Raw genomic sequence first — 22,592 nt, 5'->3', positions numbered from 1 at the left:
TGCAATCCAGCAATGCACAAAAATTAATAACACTTCAACTCTCAAAATAACTCACACACTACTTTCAAATCTCAAATAATTTATTCAACTATGGGTATTAAACTCTATGGTGGAGACTGCGAAGCACCAGAATGAATGCGCGCAAAGAAATCCGCCATTTGTTGATCAAGTTGCTCTCTCACTAGACGCGCAACTTCTCCACTCTTTGTTTGACGCAAAGAACTAAGCTCAGTCACTTTGGAATTGCTGCTCTGCTTGTAACTGTACATTTGTTTCGACCACCGTCGAGACCTGGCCTTCCAAAGCTTGTGCTCGTTGCTCAAGTAGCCTCAGCATCTGGACATGTTCGAGCTGTAGCTTCACGCTGTTTAGAAGCCTCGATTTGTGCCTGCAATCTGATCCTTTGCCTCTGCTACTCGGTTTACAGCACGAATGCCAACACCACGTGAATGGTTTAGCTTTCGACCAAAAACTAGTGCGAAGTGCTCCACTATTGGCACGGGTGCAAAAGAAATCTTTTCTTGATGTGTCCCAGTAACTTCATGTAGTTTGGTCTGCAAAGCATGAAACAACAAACTAATTAAGAACACATATACTATACAGTCAGGAAAAAGCGTTCATCTAATGAATAGTAAGTACTGAGCACAAATTCGCCTCCAGGATAGTGTAACATGCACATGTTCTTAGTAGCTGCTGTTCAAAAAAAATTATGTAGACATGTCATCTAATAAATAAAATTTACAGATAGATTAAATAATATATGAAATTTACAAACAACTTAATAAAACAAAATTGTTCATGGTTAGAGCTGTACCATGTCATATATTGCAAACATATCATAGTGGCTAGAATTTTCAATTCATTAAATGAACAATACATCAGAAACTATGTTGCAGACATAATAACATGAAAGAGTGATACAAAATTCTACTATGATATTTTTTTCATACAAAAGCACACCATTTCCACCTAATCCTAATTCAAAAGGTGACATAAATGTGAAACCTAAAGATGCCATCACAAGGGGAAGTAACATGTTCATACCATTATTTCTTCACCCGTTGGAATAGACCATGTCCCATTAGCCTTTTGGTATGTATCCCTCCAAACTTGTATAGCAGTAGGCCATTCACCAGTTTTTGGGTCTCGCTTAATGGGAACGGGGATCCCAATCTTCCGCAGGTAGAGGTAACTATCGTTGTGGCGGAGAATGACACACTGATCCGGCTTCAGATCGAAAGATCGAACCCTGCAATCTTAGCACCACAACTCCTCTGGTTATCAACAGAGACATAGATCCGGTTGACCTCGCCAAGAAGGCTAATTCCTACCTGCACAACGAAGAACACAAGCAAGAACAAGAAAGAAAGCAACCAAATTGAGATGAATGATAATCTCATGAAGTTGGGGTCTCACAAACCGATAAACGGTGAAACTGTTCTTGACAGATTAATCTAAGCAAAATCCAAAACCTAATAGCGGCGGTGGCATATGATTATAAAGGTCTTAGGGTCGTCGTCTACCCTAGATGCACCCCCTAATGGGTCCAAACATGATACACGGTCCAACGGACCAAAAGACGGTGTCGCAGCACCCTGACAGATTCTGTATGCTGATGTGTTTCAACGATTCCCGTTGATTCTAAAGGGCTTTTGATGTGAGACCACTTGGATTAGCTTCCTTATCAAATTATCTTTCCAACTATATGTGGATTGTCGAAAACGGAGTCCGGATGCGTCCTAGGTGACCAGTTTAAGACAGACTGGTTCTGGAGGCCGAGATAGTCTCGAAATCATGTTGGATCGGGCCTTCGGTTTCTGTTGGACGTCCTTGCTAGTCATCATCGCCTCCACCACGTCCTCTAAGTCTCTCATGACCCTCTCCAATGTTCCTAAGCAAGATAACATCATTAGGTAGTAGTCTATTCTCAAAAGTATGAAAATGATCGCTTAAGAACGAGCTCATCTCTAAATTGAGTTGACGCATTTGAGCCCGGGTCATTGGACCTTGCATGACGGTTGGAGGATCAGCGGGTACATCCTAAGGAGTGATGTCCTCATCATCCCCCCCCTCTTGAATTTGAGTCGTCCTCTACTCAAGCTCATCTTCTTCTCCCAAATAAGGCTGTCAGATCTGCAATGTTAAAGGTGGGACTAACCCCGAACTCGGGTGGCAACTTAAGTTTGTAGGCATTATCATTTATTTTCTCAATTATATTATAAGGACCAGCTACTCTTGGCATTAATTTAGACTTACGCAGCTCAAGAAATCTATCTTTTCTCAAATATAACCAAACCAAATCACCCGATTCAAGTTTAATTTCTTTTCTACCTTTACTACCAGCAATTCTATACTTTTCATTCATTCTTTCAATATTTGCTTTAGTTGTTTCGTGCAACTTACGAATGAATTCAGCACGCTCTCTAGCATCACTATGTGTTCTCTCAGTGGTAGGTAAAGGCAAAAGATCAATAGGAAGCGTGAGGGTTAAAACCATACACTACCTGAAAAGGAACTTACCTTGGTGGTAGGAATGTTCCGCCCTGTTATATGCAAACTCCACATGCAGCAAACACTCTTCCCACATCTTCAAATTGTGCTTTAAAATTGCTCTCAACATGGTGGACAATGTTCGATTCACCACCTCAGTTTGCCCATCAGTTTGGGGATGACATGTTGTAGAAAACAGTAGCTTGGTCCCCTAATTTATTCCACAAAGTGCAGCCAAAAATGACTCAAGAATTTTACATCAGCGATCTGAAACAATAGTAGAAGGCGTACCATGCAAGCGAACGATTTCTTGAAAGAAAATGTCAGCAATATGAACAAGCATCGTCACTCTTATGACAAGGAATAAAATGTGCCATCTTAGAAAAACGATCAACCACCACAAAAATACTATCCCTCCCCCTCTTAGTCCTTGGCAAACCCAACACAAAATCCATAGATATATCGGCCCAAGGAGTAGAAGGAATAGGAAGAGGCATATACAAATCATGTGGGTTCAACCGCGACTTAGCTTTTTGACATGTGGTGCATCGAGCCAAGTACCATTCTACATCTCGCCTCATCCTAGACCAAAAGAAATGTGTGGACATCACCTCCTCTATCTTCTTAGCTCCAAAATGTCCCATCAATCCGCCTCCATGTGCCTCCTGCAACAACAAAAGACGAATAGAGCCAACTAGAATGCAGTAGGCGGTTAGCTCTAAATAAAAACCCATCATTGATCATAAACTTATTCCATGTACGTCCCTCTCTACAATTTAGCAACACTATCCTTAAAATTAGGATCAAGCGCATATTGTTCTTTTACTGATTCAAGTCCAAAAATCCGACAATCAAGTTGGGACAGCAATGTATATCGTCTAGACAAAGCATCAACAATCACATTATCCTTCTCTTTCTTGTGTTTGATAATATAAGGAAAAGATTCAATAAATTTAATCCATTTAGCATGCCTACGATTCAGATTATGTTGAGAGCGAAGATACTTAAGTGATTCATGATCAGAGTGAATAACAAATTCTTTAGGCCACAAATAATGACGCCACGTCTCTAAAGAACGGACAAGGGCATACAATTCCTTATCATACGTGGAATAATTCAGAATAGGACCATGCGATTTTTCACTAAAGTAAGCAATGGGTTTACCATCTTGCATCAAAACGCCCCCAATGCCAACTCCACTAGCATCACATTCTAGCTCAAAAGTCTTACCAAAATTTGGAAGTTGTAGCAATGGTGCGTGTGTGAGCTTGTCCTTCAAAGTGTCAAAGGACTCCTGATGTGCCTTTCCCCAATGAAACACCACCCCTTTCTTCATCAACTCATGCAACGGGGCAGCAAAGGTGCTGAAATCTTTGACGAAGCGGCGGTAGAATCCTACAAGACCAAGAAAACTCCTCACCTGTGTAATGGTTTGGAGAACCGGCCAGCTCTTTATGGCTTCAATTTTCATCTCATCCACCTCAATTCCCTATGGAGCTGACAACATAGCCAAGAAAAGAAACTCGATCCATGCAAAAGATGCACTTCTCAAGGTTACCAAATAAACGTGTATCACGTAAAGCATTAAAAACAATACGTAAGTGATCCATATGTTCATCAAAAGACTTGCTATAAATCAATATATCATCAAAGTAAACTACCACAAAACGACCAATAAAAACTCTTAAAACCTCATTCATTAAGCGCATGAAAGTGCTAGGTGCATTTGTCAAACCAAAAGGCATTACTAACCACTCATACAACCCGAATTTGGTTTTAAAAGGCAGTTTTCCATTCATCTCCAAGTTTCATTCTAATTTGGTGGTAGCCACTTCGCAAGCCAATCTTAGTGAAAATTATAGAACCACACAACTCATCAAGCATGTCGTCTAGCCTAGGAATAGGATGACGATATCGAATAGTAATATTATTGATGGCTCTACAATCAACACACATACGCCAAGTTCCATCTTTTTAGGAACCAAAAGTACAGGAACATCACAAGGACTAAGGCTTTCACGTACATACCTATGGTCCAAAAGGTCTTGGACTTGCCACTGAATTTCCTTAGTCTCCTCAGGATTGGTTCGATAGGCAGCACGGTCGGGCAAGGTTGCTCCAGGAATCAAATCGATTTAATGTTCTATTCCTCTCATAGGTGGCAGCCCCGAGGGTATCTTAGCTGGAAAAATGTCCTCATACTCCTGCAAAAGGTTAGTGACAACAGGAGGCGCTGAGCTAACAATATCATTAAGCGAAAACATAGCTCGTTTGCATACCAAAGCATAGCAAATATCATCATCAGAAATTTCAGCAAAGTCATATTTTGTTGCAAGCATAACACCACCCTTCAATTTAATCCCCTCGGCCTTAGAATTAGATGTAGACTTATCCTTTTTAGGTGGGAGAATAGAATTAGCAACTTGCTGATTTTTAGATTGAACATCATTCAAACTAGCAGCGCGTTCTCTATCAGCTTGTATAATTTGAGCAGGGGTCAAAGGTACCAAGTAATTTTCTTTCCTTTATGCACAAAAGTATATTTATTACTTCTACCATGGTGTGTAGCATCATTATCATGTTCCCAAGGACAACCCAATAAGAGTGAACCGGCTTGCATAGGTACCATATCACAATCAACAGAATCAGCATAAGAACCAATGGAAAATGAAACTCTGTAAGTTTGTGTTACCTTTGCTTTTCTAGAATCATTTAGCCACTGAATATGGTATGGACGTGGGTGTAGCCGTGTGGTCAAGCCAAGCTTCTTGACCAAATCAGAACTCACCAAATTATTGTAGCTACCTCCATCAATAATGACACGTGCTCGACGGTTGTTAATAATGAAGAAAATCTAGAACAAGTTATGGCATTGTAGCTTCTCAGGTTGCTGTACTTGTGAGCTAAGCACCCGCTATACAATGATGCTCCTATAGGCCGCCGTTGCCTCATCACGAAGGACTTCGCCGTCCTCCTCATCTACATCTTGGTCTTCTTCATCGTCAATGTCGGAGGTGCTGATGTAACCATCTTCTGTAGCAATATATGCCCACTAACTTAGGCAGTCCTTCTGCACATGGCCAATGCCATAGCAGCGGTGGCACTAAATGCCCGAAGTGTGTCCCATCGATGCAACGGATGAGGCACTCTTGGTAGGCACCTGCAAAGAATTTTTACCTGAATCTGAAGGTCATGCGGGAGGTGCCTTAGGTGTAGCGAAAACTCTAGAGGCTGTTGGTCGTTTGCTCGCTGCTGGTGGTGGTGGCCGAAAAGTGGTTGGCTTGGTCAGCCCCGAAGATGGTGCCGATCGTGGCATGTAAGTGGTGCTGACCTTGCTCTTGCTCTGCTGTTCACGCCCCTGCAATTCCTTTTCTACAAGCATAGCAAACTGAAACAACTGGTTGACAGTGTTAAATTCTTTATAATCAACAATGTCCTGAATCTCACGCCTCAAACCCGAATAAAAACAACAAATGGAATCTTCGTTCCCCTCGACAACACTACAAAGCATCAATCCCTTTTGGAGCTCACCATAGTAATCCTGTATAGATTTATCTCCTTGTTTTAAATGCATCAATTTCTTACGCAAGTCTCTATGATAAGAAGGAGGTACAAAGCGATCACGCATAGCTACCTTAAGTTCTTCCCACGAACTAGGTAAAGCATCCTGTGCAACTAGCCCATTCCACCAAATAATGGCAAAATCCTTAAACTCACTAGAAGCTTGTCGAACTCTATGATGCTCAGGCACGAGGTGGGCACTAAACTTTTGTTCTACTATCATCTCCCAATCAAGATATCCCTCAGCATCATAATGACCCGAAAAAGATGGTATTGTGAACTTAATCTTAGCATAAGGATCATCAGGCACACGGTTATTATTACCTTGATGGTGGTGGACGCCACCCATACCTGTCGTGTTGCGGTGAAGATGTCGTCGTAATCTTGCTTGTCGAAAGGCTGCTCGATCTATGTTCCCAGCGGCATCATGCACCATGTCTTTTGAGAAGAGACCATCATTGTTGCTGCTGGAGACGTCATTGTTGTTGATCGCCACCAAGGTTTCCAACTCAGTAACCTTGTCGGTTAGCGTGGAAATTCGTTTGTCCAATCTCTCCATATTGTTGCCAATGTTGAGTTCAATGAGTGCGTCAGTGACGGCCTTCCTGATGGCCTCATTCATCCTTTTTTGGGCATCCTCTATAATAGCTTGCAGTTGCTCTTGGCTGACACACTCGTTGAAACCCTTAGGATTGTTATCTCCAGTCTGATCACCTCCTGCCATTATAAACACAAAAATAGGAACAAACGGTGAAAGTTATCTGTACCAAATGACTACATGGTTGCAGTGGTGTCACTTTTCACAGCAAGTGGAAGCGTCTTACCAAGCTCTTACAAAGTTCTTACCAACGCAAGCAGTGGACGGTACAACCGGGGGCTGGTTCGTGATACCTGTGAGGCTGTGGTACCAAGATTGCAAGGCCCTTTTTTGTACTAATCTAAAGAGTTTATGGAGCTTGGAAGGCAGACAAAGAATAATATGTATATCTGGCACACAAGTCAGTAACAAAAAGTAATACTGAATTATAGTCCAAAGTACTTGTTCTCGTTGCTGGTCTAAAATGTTCCAAGTACCAGGTGTGTGACAAACAAGTATGGTGGATAGCAAGGTGACAGGTGTGTGAAAAACAAGTATGGTGGATGGAAACAGTAACACAAACAAGGAACCAGACAGCACACGCTAACACAACTCACTTTGGTCTTCTCTATGTGCTCCTCTAGATATTGTTCCTCTTTTGCCCCTCTCTTTTTTCTATTTTTTTGGGCTGTCGTTGTTTTTTTGGGAAATTTTGACTTTTTCTTTTTATTTTTTGATATTTTTCCTTCACTTAGGAGCACAAAAGAAGTAACCACAGAAAATATGAGCTTAAAAAAATGAAAGACGTGACCTATGGAAATTTTAGAAGACGTGCTCAAAATCGATAAAAAGCTTGTGACCACAAAAAGAGGATCTTGTGACCAGTTTTTGACCAATTTAAAATTTTCCAACCCTGACAAAGCAAGGGATGGACGGATCCAAATTTTTTTTGATCAATTTTGATATATGGAACGTCGAAATCGGAGTTCGTATACGAAAACTAGACCAGTTTTAAGAATTGGCTCTGAATTAGAGAACAAAACGGGAACAATATGCGCAAAATTGGTCACAGCAGCAAAGATTTGATGGAAACGATGGGGGAAAACACACAAACTGGACTCTAACATGACCTAACCAGCAACAAGACCTTGACCCAGACACAAACTCAACACGATGGACTCTAAAACTGAAATATGCAAAGGCTATGGCATGAAAGGTTCTAGGATAGGAAATAAAAGTATGGCACTGGACTATGGGACAAATGCGAAACACTCAAAACTAGAGAATAAATGTGAACCTGATGGTATACCTTAGCTCTGATTACCACTTAATGGGAACGGGGATCCCAATCTTCCATCAGGTAGAGGTAACTATCATTGTGACGGAGAATGACACACCGATCCGGCTTCAGATCAAAAGATTAAACCCTACAATCTTAGCACCACAACTCCTCTAGTTATCAACCAAGATATGGATCTGGTTGACCTCGCCAAGAAGGCTAATCCCTGCCTGCGCAACGAAGAACACAAGCAAGAATAAGAAAGAAAGCAACCAAATTGCAGATGAATGATTAATCTCATGAAGTTGGGGTCTCACAAACCGATGAACGGCGAAACTGTTCTTGACAGATTAATCTAAGTAAAACCCAAAATCTAATAGCGGCAGCGGCGTATGATTATAAAGGTCTTAGGGTCATTGCCTACCCTGGACGCGCCCCCTAATGGGCCCAAACACGATACACGGTCCAACAGACCAAAAGACGGTGTCACAGCACCCTGACAGATTCTGGATGCTAACTTGTTTCGACGATTTCTATTAATTCTGAAGGGATTTTGAGGTGAGACAACTTGGATTAACTTCCTTATCAAATTAGCTTTCCAACCATATGTGGATCGTCGAAAACAGAGTCCGGATGCATCCTGGGTGACCAGTTTAAGGCAGACTGGTCCTAGAGGCCGAGACAGACTCGAAATCATGTTGGATCGGGCCTTTGGTTTCTGTTGGATGTCCTTGCTGGTCATCATCACCTCCACCACATCCTCTAAGTCTCTCATGACCCTCTCCAATGTTCCTAAGCAAGATAACATCATTAGGTAGTAGTCTATTCTCAAAAGTATGAAAAGGATCGCTTAAGAACGAGCCCACCTCTAAATTGAGTTGACGCATTCAAGCCCGAGTCATTGGACCTTGCATGACGGTTGGAGGATCAGCGGGTACATCCAAAGGAGTGATGTCCTCATCATCACTACATTGGAATAAAAAAGCATATATTCACTAATTCAGAACAATGTGTAGGAGGTAAAAAAATTTTACTCACTAGATCATAAGCAATTTGAGCAATTGATCTAGTTCCTACTTTGGAACCCATCTCTTGCTTTCCTCTGTTGATAGAGTTTTGGTTGCTCCTTTTCTAGTTCACAAATTACATAGATATTGCATTAATAATTTGCCACACTGTAATTTAGGATATGAGTTGTATGTACCTGAAAATCATCATCCATCCACAAATTCTTTATCAACCATTGCCAACCTTCTGGTGAGACATGTTGTGGCCTTGGCTTGTTGTTTCGGTAAGCTTGAAGCAGACGGTAACGCCGATTATTGTACTAACTCTCTACTTGTCTCATGGCACAATCTTTATCTTGTTCGGAAAGCTCAGGAAACTTTTGCTGTACAACAAAGATATGATATAGTAAGCAGCCACTGAATGCAATTATAACCTATGCATGCCAAATATATTTATTTCATATAAAAAGTAGGTCACCTTTAGTTTTCTGCAAATAGCTGAAGTAGTACCAGCATGAAACTTATCCATGTCCCTCCACTTCTTCACTTGGAGTGGTATAGTTCTTACAAGAACTGTGATCTCACTTTTAAATAAACTAGCATGTTCTCCACACACTTTTGCAAATTCTTTAGGGAACTTTATATCAATATGCTTTCCTTTTGCTCTTATCTTGCGAAGTTGATCATTCATTGTAACTTTTCTACCACTCTTCTTAGCAGGGTCTAGTTAATATTGGGGGAAAACAACAATAACTAAATGTAATATTTCATATTTGTACTCTGAAGTGTACATAAACAAATTTCAGATAGTATAACAGAGCCTAGCTAATTTACTAAAAGAGATTCTAGGTAATTTAGTGAAATGAACAGTAGTGTACAGAAAGATTTCCAGATTAGCAAACCACCTACAGTGTTGTGTGCTGCAGAATTTATTTGAATGTTTTCGTCCATGGCCACATCTGAATCCAAATGATCACCTGTATTGTCAGCTCGAGAGGCACGTGGACGTAACTTGCTTGTTCTTTCCCCTGTAGGAATAAACCATTCTATAAAGGCAGGATTTTTTTTATACCAACAAGAATACAAGCCACAAGTGTTCATAGTTGCTCCAGTTCATACGTATGAACAAGTCATGGCGCATTCAATTGTATGAGAACTAACATGCTTTGGTTAGCTTATGGTGCAATTGGTGGAGATTAATGGAATTACTATCAATATTAAGATACTGAGTTCCTGATAGGATCATGAAAGTTTCCTAAGCATAACTGAAACATTGGACTATAAACATGGCTGTAGAAAATGCTACTTTCCTAGTTTTCTCTTATGTAACATGCTACAATACAATAGATTTTTTTATGCAGAGAAAATATTTAATGGAACTGAATGTAAGAATCTTATATATACTAGAGGTGATCAGCTGCTCCCTTAGATCAGATAAAACAGAGGCCAACTCATCAAATTCTCTATCAATTTCATCAACAGTCCGTCGAGCTGCCTGTGGAGCCATGTTCCCTGTGAAATAGCAATAGAATCAATGAAGATTTTGCCAAAAGAAATAATCTAAAAAAACTATTTGATAAACATGAATGCTGGAGTGGGCAGAAGGCATGGATGCCCTAGCGCAACAATATGCAAGGGTTGATGTCGAGGACAGCATGGATGCAATGCATCTTGACAAATCGAAGGCCGTGGTGTCGGTGCAGAGTCGGAGGCATCGCATCTTCACGGATGGTTAGGGTGTGAGGAAAGCGCCGCGAAGATGGGGGCGACAGTGGCGGCGACAGTGTGGATTAGGAAGGATGATAGGATGTGCAGCAGCATGGATCAAAAATTTGGGGCAGGTGATCTCAGCAGCATGGAGATGCGCCACAGAGGCGTTCAGCCATGAGGATGGTGAAGCACGGCCTTTGTGGCTGCTTTGACCAAGGAGTAATCATGGGAGGCTACTATTAGTTGCTAGATGGCGGAGGGTTAGAGGAAAAAAAAGATAGAAAATACTAGTACTCACCTTGCGGACTTTACGGTTGCCTATTTCTCCTCTCATGGAAAGGCTTGGCTTATTTCTTCGTAGATGAAAAGGACTCCTTATTGCTGTATATATATGTTGACATCCGATGCAATATGGCGGGAGTGAAAAAAAATTCACTAAGTAATTGGAGGGAAAGTAGCGTCATTGGTGAATGGATATTTGGAGGGAACAATTTTCACCAATTACAAGGAGGGAAAATGTTGGTGCAGAAAGTGACCAACTAGTAAATATTTGTAGTTTTGCTGTATGTTGTGATCGGAGGTGGCCTAACACTCAATGACACAGGATTTATACTGGTTCAGGCAACGTGCCCTATGTCCAGTCGGGGTCGGTCGATGACTTTATTCTAGAGCCCAGGTGCTCAAAGTCTGTAGTGGGGGTACAAACGAGAAGGAGGAAGAAGAGGGTGTACAAGAGGTTCGGTCGGCTCCGACCGGAAGGGTCGCGGTCGGAACTTGGCGGTCCTATGGTTGGGAGTGTTGATGTCGATCTAGTGAGTCTGGGCTTGAAGAAGTTGATCTCCTCTGGTTGGAGGGAGTGCATCCCCTTTTATAGATGAAGGGGATGGCTTTTTATAGGTGAGAGGGAGAGAGTACAAGATATTTCTAAGTCTTGCTGCCTACGGTGATGAAAACTTAGATAATGGTTGAAGCCTCCCAATACTATCGATGTCGCTGTAGGATGTCAGATGTGTACGGAAGGTCGAGCTATCTTCTTCAGGAAGGATGACGCCAGGTACCTATGGAATACTTCTGGATGCCTAGTGGCATGTGAGGAGCTGTGCTATGTTTACCCTAGTATGGCAAATCCTGGAGCCCATACCGCAATCGGTGTCCAGAGACACATGGAGGGGGCTTACCATATGGGTGTTTCTAGCAGGCCCCTACAATACTTTGTGTCTGGGTGGCTGTCAGAGCACTGCTTCAGTGTAGGGTATGGTCCCTGGTACAGTGGTATTGACTTGTGAGCCATGCCTTGCCTTTCTCCACACGCCTTTCGGTTCTTTCTGAGTGGGCGTCCCCGGTCGGATGGTCCCCAATCAGTTCTGGCGTGCCAGTTGGAGAATAGTGATGGTGGTGTTTTTCTATGAATCCCAGTCAGAGACATGGGGTCGGAGTCAGAGGCGGTCCTCGGGTCAGGCTTTCCGAGTGGAGGCCGTGCGGAGGCAGTCGGGTCCTGACGCTAGTGCTCTGATCCGAGGGGCCGTTCAGAGCTGGCCTGAGCCTAAGCTAGTGCTCCGATCATAGAGATGGGTTGAAGGTGGCCTAGGCCTGAAGCGAGTGCTCCGGTCTATTGAGTTCAGATTCTTGGTCCGGTCCAAAAGAAGAAAAGGCCATTCTTCTGGGCCGAGCCTTGGTGTGGAAGCCAGTCCCCGAGGGACCCCAGGTTTATGAACCCGATAGGAGCCCCTGAGCCCTCGGGTGATTCAGATAGAATCGTCTAGGGGATTTTTGTGTTACCGGTGGTGCGCGCGAGCGCACCCGCGGGTGTAGCCCCCTAGCCCCAGGTGGTTCAGGCTGAACCGGTTGGGGGTGTTGTCTTAGCAGGCGTTTATGCATGTTTTTTAGTTTGAGACAGAATTTTGTTTAACCATGGCGTCGTTGTGCAGCCGAGCTGTTTTTAAGCGCGGGGATTGGATTGAGACAGAACTTAATGATCCCGGCGTCGGTGCGCGCCGGGGATCGAACGAGGAAGTTTTTAGTTTTGAAACAAGCCCTGGCGTCGGTGCGCGTCATGAATGGAAATAACTTAGTTTCAGATGCAACAGAGTTCAATCTTTGGCATCGGTGCGTGCCGTGGGATCGGGTAAGGTGGAGTCGCGAGTAGACCCAGGCGTCGGTGCTCGCCGTGGATCGAAAGAGTTAGTTTTAGTTAGTGAAGCCATCTGAAGCCATTACGTGAGTTAAGGAGTCGCAGTCCTAGGAGCCGTAGCCAGATGTCACTGATCCCGTCGACGCGAGTTAAGGAGTCATGGTCCCAAGCCGTAGCCGGATGTCGCCTATCCCGTAGATGCGAGTTAAGGAGTCGTGGTCCCAAGCCATAGCCGGATGTCGCCTATCCTGTAGACGTGAATTCAGAGTCGTGGTCCCATGGAATTTAAACCCTTGAGCCTTGTCAGGCCTTCGTGGGGGCTGTGAGTCGTTTTTGCGCTACCCCATCTGGTTCCTCACAACCGGAGGGGCTGAGTTTCATCGCCTGTCCTGATCGCTCGGGCTCAAAGACTAGCTCGGTGAGCTCGCTAACAGGTGTGATCGAGTGGAATCTGGGTCCGTCGTTCGTGACGGGGTCGGCATAGCCCTCTTGTGGCATTCCACTACTCCTTTACCTGTAGCCCGGCAGATGCCTAGGTCATTCCATAGACCGACCCGGGTGGCCTGACGGCCTCCCCTCGATGGAGATTCTATGGGCTTGAGAGGTTCAGGATTGAACGAGAAGGTTGAGATAACCCGGTTTGCCAGACCGGGCGAAGGCCGCACGATGCTCATCTACAATTTGCTCCCCTGGCTCTATTTGGTTGCTCATGTCGAATGAGGCAAGCCACCGCTTCGTGGCGCAACACGGAGCGTTTTGGTGCATTTCGCTGCACGTGCGATGCTTAGTTCTCGAGCCCCCGGGCGGTTCATGCCCTAACTATCCGGGGGTTTAGGCATATGAGATGAATGCGTGTATGGATGTATGATTGATTTGTAATGAAATAGAGGGGCTTTGATGGTGTTTTACCTTGAAGACTGGAGTGATAGGGTTCGAAGAGCTCCAATCGAAAACACCCATCCAAGACATGCGCTTGTCAATCGTGGGTTAGCTCTCATGTGAATAGTTTTGTATTTAATGAACACATGCTTACCTTGATGACCTGAGAGACGGGGTTCAGAGAGCTTCAGTCAGAAATGTCCGACCAGGACCCATGCTCATCATTCGAGATGGAGTTAGCATGGCCCGCATGGGGTGTCCCTTTGCTTCCTTCCTGTATCTCAGGTGCTTGTCCTAAGTGAATCGATTGACTCAGGAGGCCGGTTGATCTATCCTGGGTGACTCGATCGACTCAGGGAGGTCTAGTTGTCTCTTGGCAGAGATTTCGTGTGGTGGCGCCTGCATGACTAGAATGACGGGGTTCGAAGAGCTTTAGTCAGAAACGTCCGACCGGTACCTATGCTTGTTGGTCGTGGGTTAGCCCTTGTGTGAATAGTTTTGTATTTTATGAACACATGCTCACCTTGGTGACCTAAGAGATGGGGTTCAGATAGCTCCAGTTCAGAAATGTCCGACCGGGACCTGTACCTTAGGTGCTTATCTTGAGTGAATCAATCAATTCAGGAGGCCGGCTGATTTCTCCTGGTGGAGATTTCATTGTTGGATCTCCCTAGGTCATGCCTGGGGAGACGGGGAGCCATCCGCATGTGGTGATGCTTCGGTTTTTGTGCTCGACGTGCGGTAGTGGCTGGTCGTGCGGTAGTGGTGGGCCATGTCCCGGTCGTGTCTCGTCTGATTAGGAGCCATTTCGTCACGCTGGGCATGTCTCGTCGATCAGGGGGTGTCCCATCTGCATTAAATGGAAAGAGAGAGAGAGAGAGAGAGTTTCTCGCCCCGCCGCTTTGCCTTCCTAATCGGCATGCCCTTTCCTAACCGCTGCTCCCTTTCCTTTAAGTAGGAGAAGAGAGAGGGTGTTTGCCTCGTTCTTTTGCCTATTCATCGTCTGCCACCGCTGCCTTTCTTTTTCCTCCTCATCGAGAGTGTTCTTGAGAGATGTGGAGGTTTCTAGGAAAGGAAGGGGGAGAGAGCGAGGGAGAAGAGGAGAACTCACCGAGATGTCGGACTAGAGGTCGTCCACCATGAGGGCATCGGTGCTAGAGGCATTCGCCGCGAAGGGGTTCCTACCGCCATGGGAGGTGGCGCACTGGAGGGTCCCCGGGAAGGAGGAGGAGTTCCCGCAACCTCGTCCCAATGAGGTGGTGTCTTTCCTTACCTTCCATGGGTGCAGGTTTGGATACCCCGCGCGTTGGTTCCTGCGTGGGCTCCTCAACGAATGGGGTCTGGAACTGTAGCACCTCAATCCGACGGGGGTGCTGCACATCGCTGGCTTTGTCACCATCTGTGAGGCTTTCCTCAGGATGGAGCCACATGTGGACCTCTTCTGGCTCTTCTTCTCCAGGGAGAGCGATGGCGGACTGGAGTTCGGCCGAGATCGCTCCGGTCGGAGGCTTTGCCCTGCAGAGGAAGCCACATGCAGGAGGCTCGTATCCCACGTACTCCCCATGTGATTCCAACTAGGGATGGCATGGGGAGTGGTTCTACATTAGGAATCCAGTGGGGGTGCCGTTTCTAGCGTTTACCAGCGTGAGGCCGGTGAAGCAGAAGAGTTGGTCGTGGGGCTATGCCCACATGGAGAGGCACAAGGTGGAGGTCATCGAGGAGGAGCTCCGAAAGCTCATAAGGGATGGCCTCAATGGGGTGCGGGTGTTCCACACCCTTTACCGCCGCCGGGTCACGCCGTTGGCGGAGAGGACGCACCCGATGTGGAAGTATGACGGCCAGTCAGACCTAGACCGCGCATCACCGGAGGAGCTATCGGACGATGAGATCTGGAGTCACATCGGCTGAGTGCTGCAGCTAAGGCCTAAAGAGACGGTGGTGGGAAAACCCATACCGTCTAATGCCTCGATCGTGCCCTCACTGGTATGCTCCCTCACTTTGCTTGTGCTTTTTCCTCTACCCCTCTTCTTTTTTATTTCGGTTCATTCGTTCCATAGGGGCTTGGGAGGTACAAGTCTCGACCGCACCTTCCCAAGGGGCCAACGGGTCGGGCATGGCAGGCCACCTAGAAGGAGGCGATAGATGCCCGGAAGAAGAAGAGAACCAAGGAGGTTCAGCGGAAAGAAGAGAAGAAGAAGGAGGTCGCTCGGCGTGTGAAGGCTAGGGAACGTAGGAGCGACGTCGAGTCAGAACTCGCATCGGATGATCCTATGGATCTAGATGACATGGTCTTCTCTGACAAGGAGGAGAGTCGGGAGGTCATCGTGACCTCAGTGGTGCGTCACGACCCCACGGCGACGTCTGCTAGTGGGGAGCCGGAGGTCGCGTGGCTTGTGGAGGTTCCTACGTCGAAGAAGCGTGCGACTAGCGCAGACGCCGTTGGCGAGCGAGCGACAAAGCGGATGCGGTCCACCACGCCCCTCAGCAGTGTTGCCAGCTCACCATTGCCTGTGGCGGACGTGGCTGGACGAGCCGGGCGGTGCGAGGAGTAGCCGGCGAATGTGCGGCGGCGGGACGGTGCCGATGCCGAACTTGTGGCCGGAGAGGCCCCGCCTACCATGAATGTGGTCTGAACAGTCCGAGTGGTCCGAGGGTAGAACGTGCCCGATCGACGCATGACTCCTAGTCGGGGGACGCCCTAGCCGCTGCTCCGGTCGGGGAGCTCTGAGCCAAAGGTCGTGGCGATCCGTAGGCTGGCAGGAGCAGGTTGGGTGGGCCCTAACCTCGTCCAAAGTGAGGGGGCACAGGTCATAGTTTGGGAGCGGTCCTCGTCCTGTGAGCGCATCGAGGTCAGGGTCGGCCTTCAGAGTTGTGCCGCTCGCCACCTGGTATGTCTTTCTCTATTTTCTTTTGGTTTTTTGCTGGCTGAGCTTTTTGTTGGAGTGTGACTGACCCATACCTTCTATCAGTGGCTTGGGGATGCCGGGGATGAGTATTGCCCCGACTGCCATGCAGGAGACTTGGAAGCCCATTCTGCAGCGTGTCGTGGCAGCAAGACCTTCCGTTCTAGGGATGGTGCCCTCTGGCTCAGCTGTCGAGGAGGCGATGGCTGTGGCGTCGGTGTTAGCGGCGATACCGGTGCTGATGGCGGCAGTGGCATCGGAGGTGACTCTCGCAGCAGAGGCAAGGGAAACCGAGCTTCCTACCTTGCCGGGTAGAGGGTCGCGCGGCTTGCCCTTGCTATCTAAGCCGAAGGTGCTAAGGGAGGACATGGCCGGGCTAGGGCCGAGACGCTCGGCAGCGGCCCAGGTCGATGAGGTGGTGGAGATCCTGTCTGATGATGAGGTGGATGTCCCGGCGGAGCCATTGATGTCGTTGTAACAACCCACCGGTGATGTCACGGTGGAGCCGTTGGTTCTATCGCGGAGCCTGGCGGTGGTCCAGTTGGTGGCTAGGACCTCTGGCGGGCCAGTGGTGTCACCACGGGACTTGGTGGTGGCATGATTGGAGACTGGGCCCTCCGGTGAGGTGCCAGAGGGTGACCTAGAGTGGCCCTACTCTGAGCATCCAGCGAGCGCGCGGTTCATCCTTCGGGACTCTTGGGAGCGTCAGCTCTAGACATCTTTGGAGGGCAAGGGCACATCGTGGTATCAGAACTCACCAAGCTGATCGCGCAGCTTGAAAGCGCCCGGAAGCGGGCTTTGTTCGCCCGGCAGTTGGTTGAGGGTGATATGCAGCTCGTGGCGGAGGTGAGTTTCTAGTACTTGACTTTTACCCCTGAATCCCTTATCGGTTGTTTTTAGCGTGCTTACCTTTCATAGGAGATAAGGAAGACGTCGTCCCTCAAGTCCCACTTCCTCTGGTTAGAGTACGCCTGGATGGCTGAGCTCGAGCGTCAGGGCGGAGTCCGCTTGCCGCGAGTCCTAGGGACCTGGGCGGTCGAGGTGGCCGCGGACATAGGGCGGAGGGGCAGCGTGCGGAGGAGCAGGCGACTGTAGGCCGAGCCAAGGGCTTGAGGCGGCAAGGGCCCTGCTAGGCGGAGACTGAGGTGGAGTTGTGGGCGTCCCTAGCGAACACCGAGGTGGCACTTCAGGAGGCTTTGGTGGCCCTTGATCCAGAGTGCGCCGCCCTAGAGTCGGCAGAGAAGGCCCTGGAGGTGGAGCTGAGGGCCCAGGTCGGAGGCGGATCGAGAGATGCGCATGCTCTTGGGGTCAGGGTGATGGAGATGGAGGACGCGAGTGCCCAGCTGCGTGAGCATGGTGGCCCAGCTACACGAGCAGGTGGCTCGGCAAGCGGAGGATATCTCCACCCTTGAGGCTTCTCACATCGGTATGTCCCCTTTTTGTTTTTTGTTGTGTTGGCTTTTCCCTCAGCCTGTTTCTGAGCTCGTTGCTCTTCTCGTAGAGCTGGGCGAAAAATTGGAGGTGCTGGAGCAGGACCTGGAGACGACCAAGGCGATGCTTGGTCGATGTACGGAGGAGCTGGCCAAGTCCCGTGAGGAGCGTCGTGCTCTTGAGGGGGATCTCGACTAGATCCGCAACGTTGCCTAGCACGTCGTCTCGGAGATCTTTGGGTCGACGCCGAGCACCAGCACGCCCGTTGTCCAGCTGGCAGAGGTCCCGGGGGAGGTCCAGGATCTCATCAGATCCGGACTGTTCTATGGAGCGTCGGGGGTGCTGACCGCGGTGGGGACGCACCATCCGCACCTAGACTTCACCACCATATGTAGCGGATACGCTGAAGGTATGAGCATGGCGGACATCCAGTCGATCAGGGAGCGCTTGCTGCTGTACGCACGGTCGGTGGTAGATCAAGTCTCCGCCGAGTGGGTGATGGATGTCCGCCACAAAGACCTGGCCAAAAGCACGCGTGGAGAGGATGCTGTAGAGCTTTCGGATGGCAAAGAGCCTAGGTCGGAGGGGAATGTCGCCCTGGTCTTGGCCGAGCCAGATGCTGTGCCGTCGGGAAGTGATCAGCTCGAGCCTTCATTGGTTGCACCATCGTCGGATGTCACCGGGCCGGCCCAGTAGCTTGCAAAAATAATAGTAGTTTAGTGGAAGTAGATAGTAATCATAAAAAGTTTTAAGTTCATGGGGGAGCCCCTGTGTAAGACGTTCGTGGTGTGTTTTAATGACTGCAATCGGTTTTTTGCTTTTGTAATGGAGTTGCTCCGTTCGGGGAAGCTTGTTCCCTTTTGTTCCTTAGTTCTCCCTTGGCATAATTTTGTTTTAAATTTCTTTCTCTCTCATACCTACCCGTTTGTTCCGTGGGCTACAACTTTACAAGCCTAGGGCGTGGCCCACGAGGCTCGGCCGGTCATAGCCGTAGGAAAAGGCGGGGTGCGATCAGTCAGAATGTTCTAAAGCAAAGTTACGTAAGGTAAAACAAAGGAACGAACTACCCTTTTACTTAGGTAGGAAGGAGTTTCTTTATACAAAAGCAAAAGAGTACTTAATGTAAAAAACAACAAAGGGGTAGTAGAGCCCCCGAGCGCTCCGAGCCGAATAGTGTTCGGGTCGGGGTGCTCTTGTAGGAGCGTTTGCTAAGTAAGGTAAGACTGAAACTTAAGAAAAGAAGAAAAGACATAGTTGTTCCAAGGTCCACGGAGGGGGCGTCGTCGTCGTTGTCCTTCAGTCGGTGCTTCCCCGTCTTCTTCCTCCTTTGGCCTGCCGGCCTACCTCAGCAGGCGCCTGAGGAGCTGGCAGTCCTTGTAGATATGGTTGACGGGATAGTTGTGGTTGGGGCATGGACCATCCATGAGTTTGTTGAAGTGGCCCAGAGGGTTTTGCTGGGGTTGAGTGCCCACGTAATCTACCATGGCGGCCAATGCAGAATTGGTCGGTCGGCGGTGATCCTTTCTGTTCTTCTTTCCCCTCTGTGTGGAGGGGCCTTCGTCTTGATCCTAGCGCTTGGCCTTGCCTTTGTCGCGCCCCCCATTGAAGCATGGTAGAAAAGGCGCTTGCTGGGGGTGTTGGACAAAGGTCCATGGTTCTAGGCTATCAGGGCTGGGACTCCGACCGACACTACATGCGTCTTGGTTCGGCCCGAGCCACGCGTAGATAAGCGATCGGTATGGGGCAGTCGTCAAGTCAAGATGAGGAGTGGTTGCGGCTCCTTGTGCCATAATCGGTGGTTGAGGTGATGACAGGGTGTGGTGCCCTATCCGCTGCGTCCTTGTTCCTCAGACGGGGTGCGAGGTCATGAGTCATGATACGGAGTACTCCGCCTATTGAACAGCGGCGGTCTCCAACAGTGCTCAGAGGTTATGATGGATTGCCCGTCCGCAAGGGTCGTTAGGCTCAGGCAGGTCACGTAGGAGCATTACCATGGCGGCAACGTTCTAACTAGCCTGAGCGAACTACAGGGGATTGGTCCCCCGAACTGGGGGCGCTGCGCTAGGGTGGACAGGCACGACCCCAGAGCACTGCTTGCTGGTCTATGCACACGGGGCAGCAGTGTGGTGCACCGAGCGCGTTGGTGCAGTTGGTTGCTGATGCGGCCACTGTCGTCGTAGATCCTCCCAGTGCTCATGTGTGAGCTCGGGGGTCTCCTGCGTGAGGACCCAGGTAGGGGCGTGGGTCTAGAAGGACTCCGTTACCCCTAGCGGCCGTTCTGGGGCGTCCACCACAGTGTACTCCCGGGACTGACGGTGGCTAGGCGCCACATGTCGCCAATGCTAGAGCCATCACTCCCGATGTCATCATCCATGATGTCGAGGAAATAGGTGGGAGCATAGCTCGCCATCCCCATGAACTCAGACATGAGAGGGTGCGGTGCCCAGGACCTTTTGGAGTCCCCAGGCGTGTGTGTTCGCGGAAGACGCAAGGCCATAGGGGAACCGGCCATATGGCGGCTGCGATGGGGACAACGGTAAACCACCAGGTATTTGGGGGAAGATAGAGCGCAGTAAGTAAATAACAACATGTATATTACTCACAGCGGGGTTTGAGTAGAGAGTTTGCTCAGAATGAAGCGCAGATGCCACGCTGTTGAAGTCGCGCGTGCTGGAGTTGATGGAGGACGTCCCTCCGACGGGTGCCGGGTCGTGAGCCTCCTCGCAGAGGTGAAGTACACCGAGCCGGTTGGCGATGAAGTCCAGGCTCCCAAAGCGGAAGGCCTGGAATGGCTCGAAGATGGGTGGAACCCGCATCTCGGCAGGCGAGACTGCGGGGAACTCCAGCGAGCCGAAACGAATCGTATCATTCGAGCCTGCCACGGTGGGGGTGGTGGAAAAATGGGCCATCCGATGACCAAGAGTGTTGAACATACAACGTCTTCCCCATGGACGGCGCCAACTGTCAGTGTAGAAAATGACCAACTAGTAAATATTTGTAGTTTTGCTGTACGTTGTGATCGGAGGTGGCCTAGCACTCAATGACACATGATTTATACTGGTTCAAGCAACGTGCCTTACGTCCAGTCAGGGTCGGTTGGTGACTTTATTCCTGAGCCCCGGTGCTCAAAGTCTGTAGTGGGGGTACAAACGAGAAGGAGGAAGAAGGGGGTGTACAAGAGGTTTGGTCGGCTCCGACCGGAAGGGTCGCGGTCAGAACTTGGCGGTCCTATGGTTGGGAGTGTTGATGTCGATCTAGTGAGTCTGGGCTTGAAGAAGTCGATCTCCTCTGGTTGGAGGGAGCGCATCCCCTTTTATAGATGAAGGGGATGGCTTTTTATAGGTGAGAGGGAGAGAGTACATATATTTCTAAGCCTTGCTGCATACGGTAATGAAAACTGGATAATGGTTGAAGCCTCCCAATACTGTCGATGTCGCTGTAGGATGTCAGATGTGTACGGAAGGTTGAGCTATCTTCTTCAGGAAGGATGACGCCGGTACCTGCAAAATACTTCTAGATGCCTAGTGGCATATGAGGAGTTGTGCTATGTTTACCCGGTATGGCAAATCCTAGAGCCCATACCGCAATCGGTGTCCAGAGACACACGGAGGGGGCTTACCATATGGGTGTTTCTAGCGGCCCCTACAATACTTTGTGTCAGGGTGGCTGCAGAGCACTGCTTCGTGTAGGGTATGGTCCCTGGTACAGTGGTGTTGACTTGTGAGCCATGCCTTGCCTTTCTCCGCACGCCTTCCGGTTCTTTCCGAGCGGGCGTCCCCGGTCGGATGGTCCCCAGTCGGTTCTGGCGCGCTAGTTGGAGAATAGTGATGGCAGTGTTTTTCTATGAATCCTGGTCAGAGACACGGGGTTAGAGTCAGAGGCGGTCCTCGGGTTAGGCTTTCCGAGTGGAGGCCGTGCGGAGGCGGTCGGGGCCTGACGCTAGCGCTCCGATCGGAGAGGCCGTTCGGAGCTAGCCTGAGCCTGAGCTAGTGCTCCGGTCGGAGAGATGGGCCGAAGGCGGCCTGGGCCTGAAGCGAGTGCTCCGGTCTGTTGAGTTTAGACTCTTGGGCCGGTCCAAAAGAAGAAAATGCAGTTCTTCTGGGCCGAGCCTTGGCATGGAAGCCGGTCCCCGAGGGACCCCGGGTTTATGAACCCGACAGAAAAGGTGCGCTCGGTGCAAAAAAAGGCCATAATATTTCTACAGGTAGAAATTATAATATTTAGTGGCCAATGTTAATTATTTTCATATATGTGTTTATTGAAAAAGCTAATTATTTTAGGTAATGAATACCATTCGGCTTCTAACCTCTTCAAATAAGATGTGTCACTTGAAATCTTCCAACGGTATATTCTAAAAACAATGTTCTTTCAATGCCGTAGAACTAATATAACAATAATATCCAATACAACAAATAAAAATATATTCATGGAAGGCACAGACCTCCATCGACCCAGACTGCAAAAGTTGGCTAGAGTATACTAAAGGTTCATGAGTTCCTCATAGTGTTATAACAGAGCCAAAAACCATAAACATTTAGGCGCATTTGGTTTCTCAGGGAAACTTGCCTCGCCTCACCTATATGGAATCCAAGAAACTCACCCAGCCATGCAAGCCGAATGCGCT

The 22,592-nt window shown here is 48.3% G+C and overlaps 1 pseudogene; it reads right to left on the bottom strand.

Moving 5' to 3' along the window:
• Nucleotides 1-84: 84 nt before the first annotated feature.
• On the bottom strand, nt 85-15,064 carry LOC136468691 (uncharacterized; annotated as a pseudogene).
• Nucleotides 15,065-22,592: the final 7,528 nt, after the last annotated feature.

This window comes from Miscanthus floridulus, chromosome 8 (assembly GCF_019320115.1).
Source record: "Miscanthus floridulus cultivar M001 chromosome 8, ASM1932011v1, whole genome shotgun sequence".
Taxonomy (NCBI): domain Eukaryota; kingdom Viridiplantae; phylum Streptophyta; class Magnoliopsida; order Poales; family Poaceae; genus Miscanthus; species Miscanthus floridulus.
Note: the sequence above shows the minus strand (reverse complement) of the source record. Positions and strands in the feature narration are given on the sequence as shown.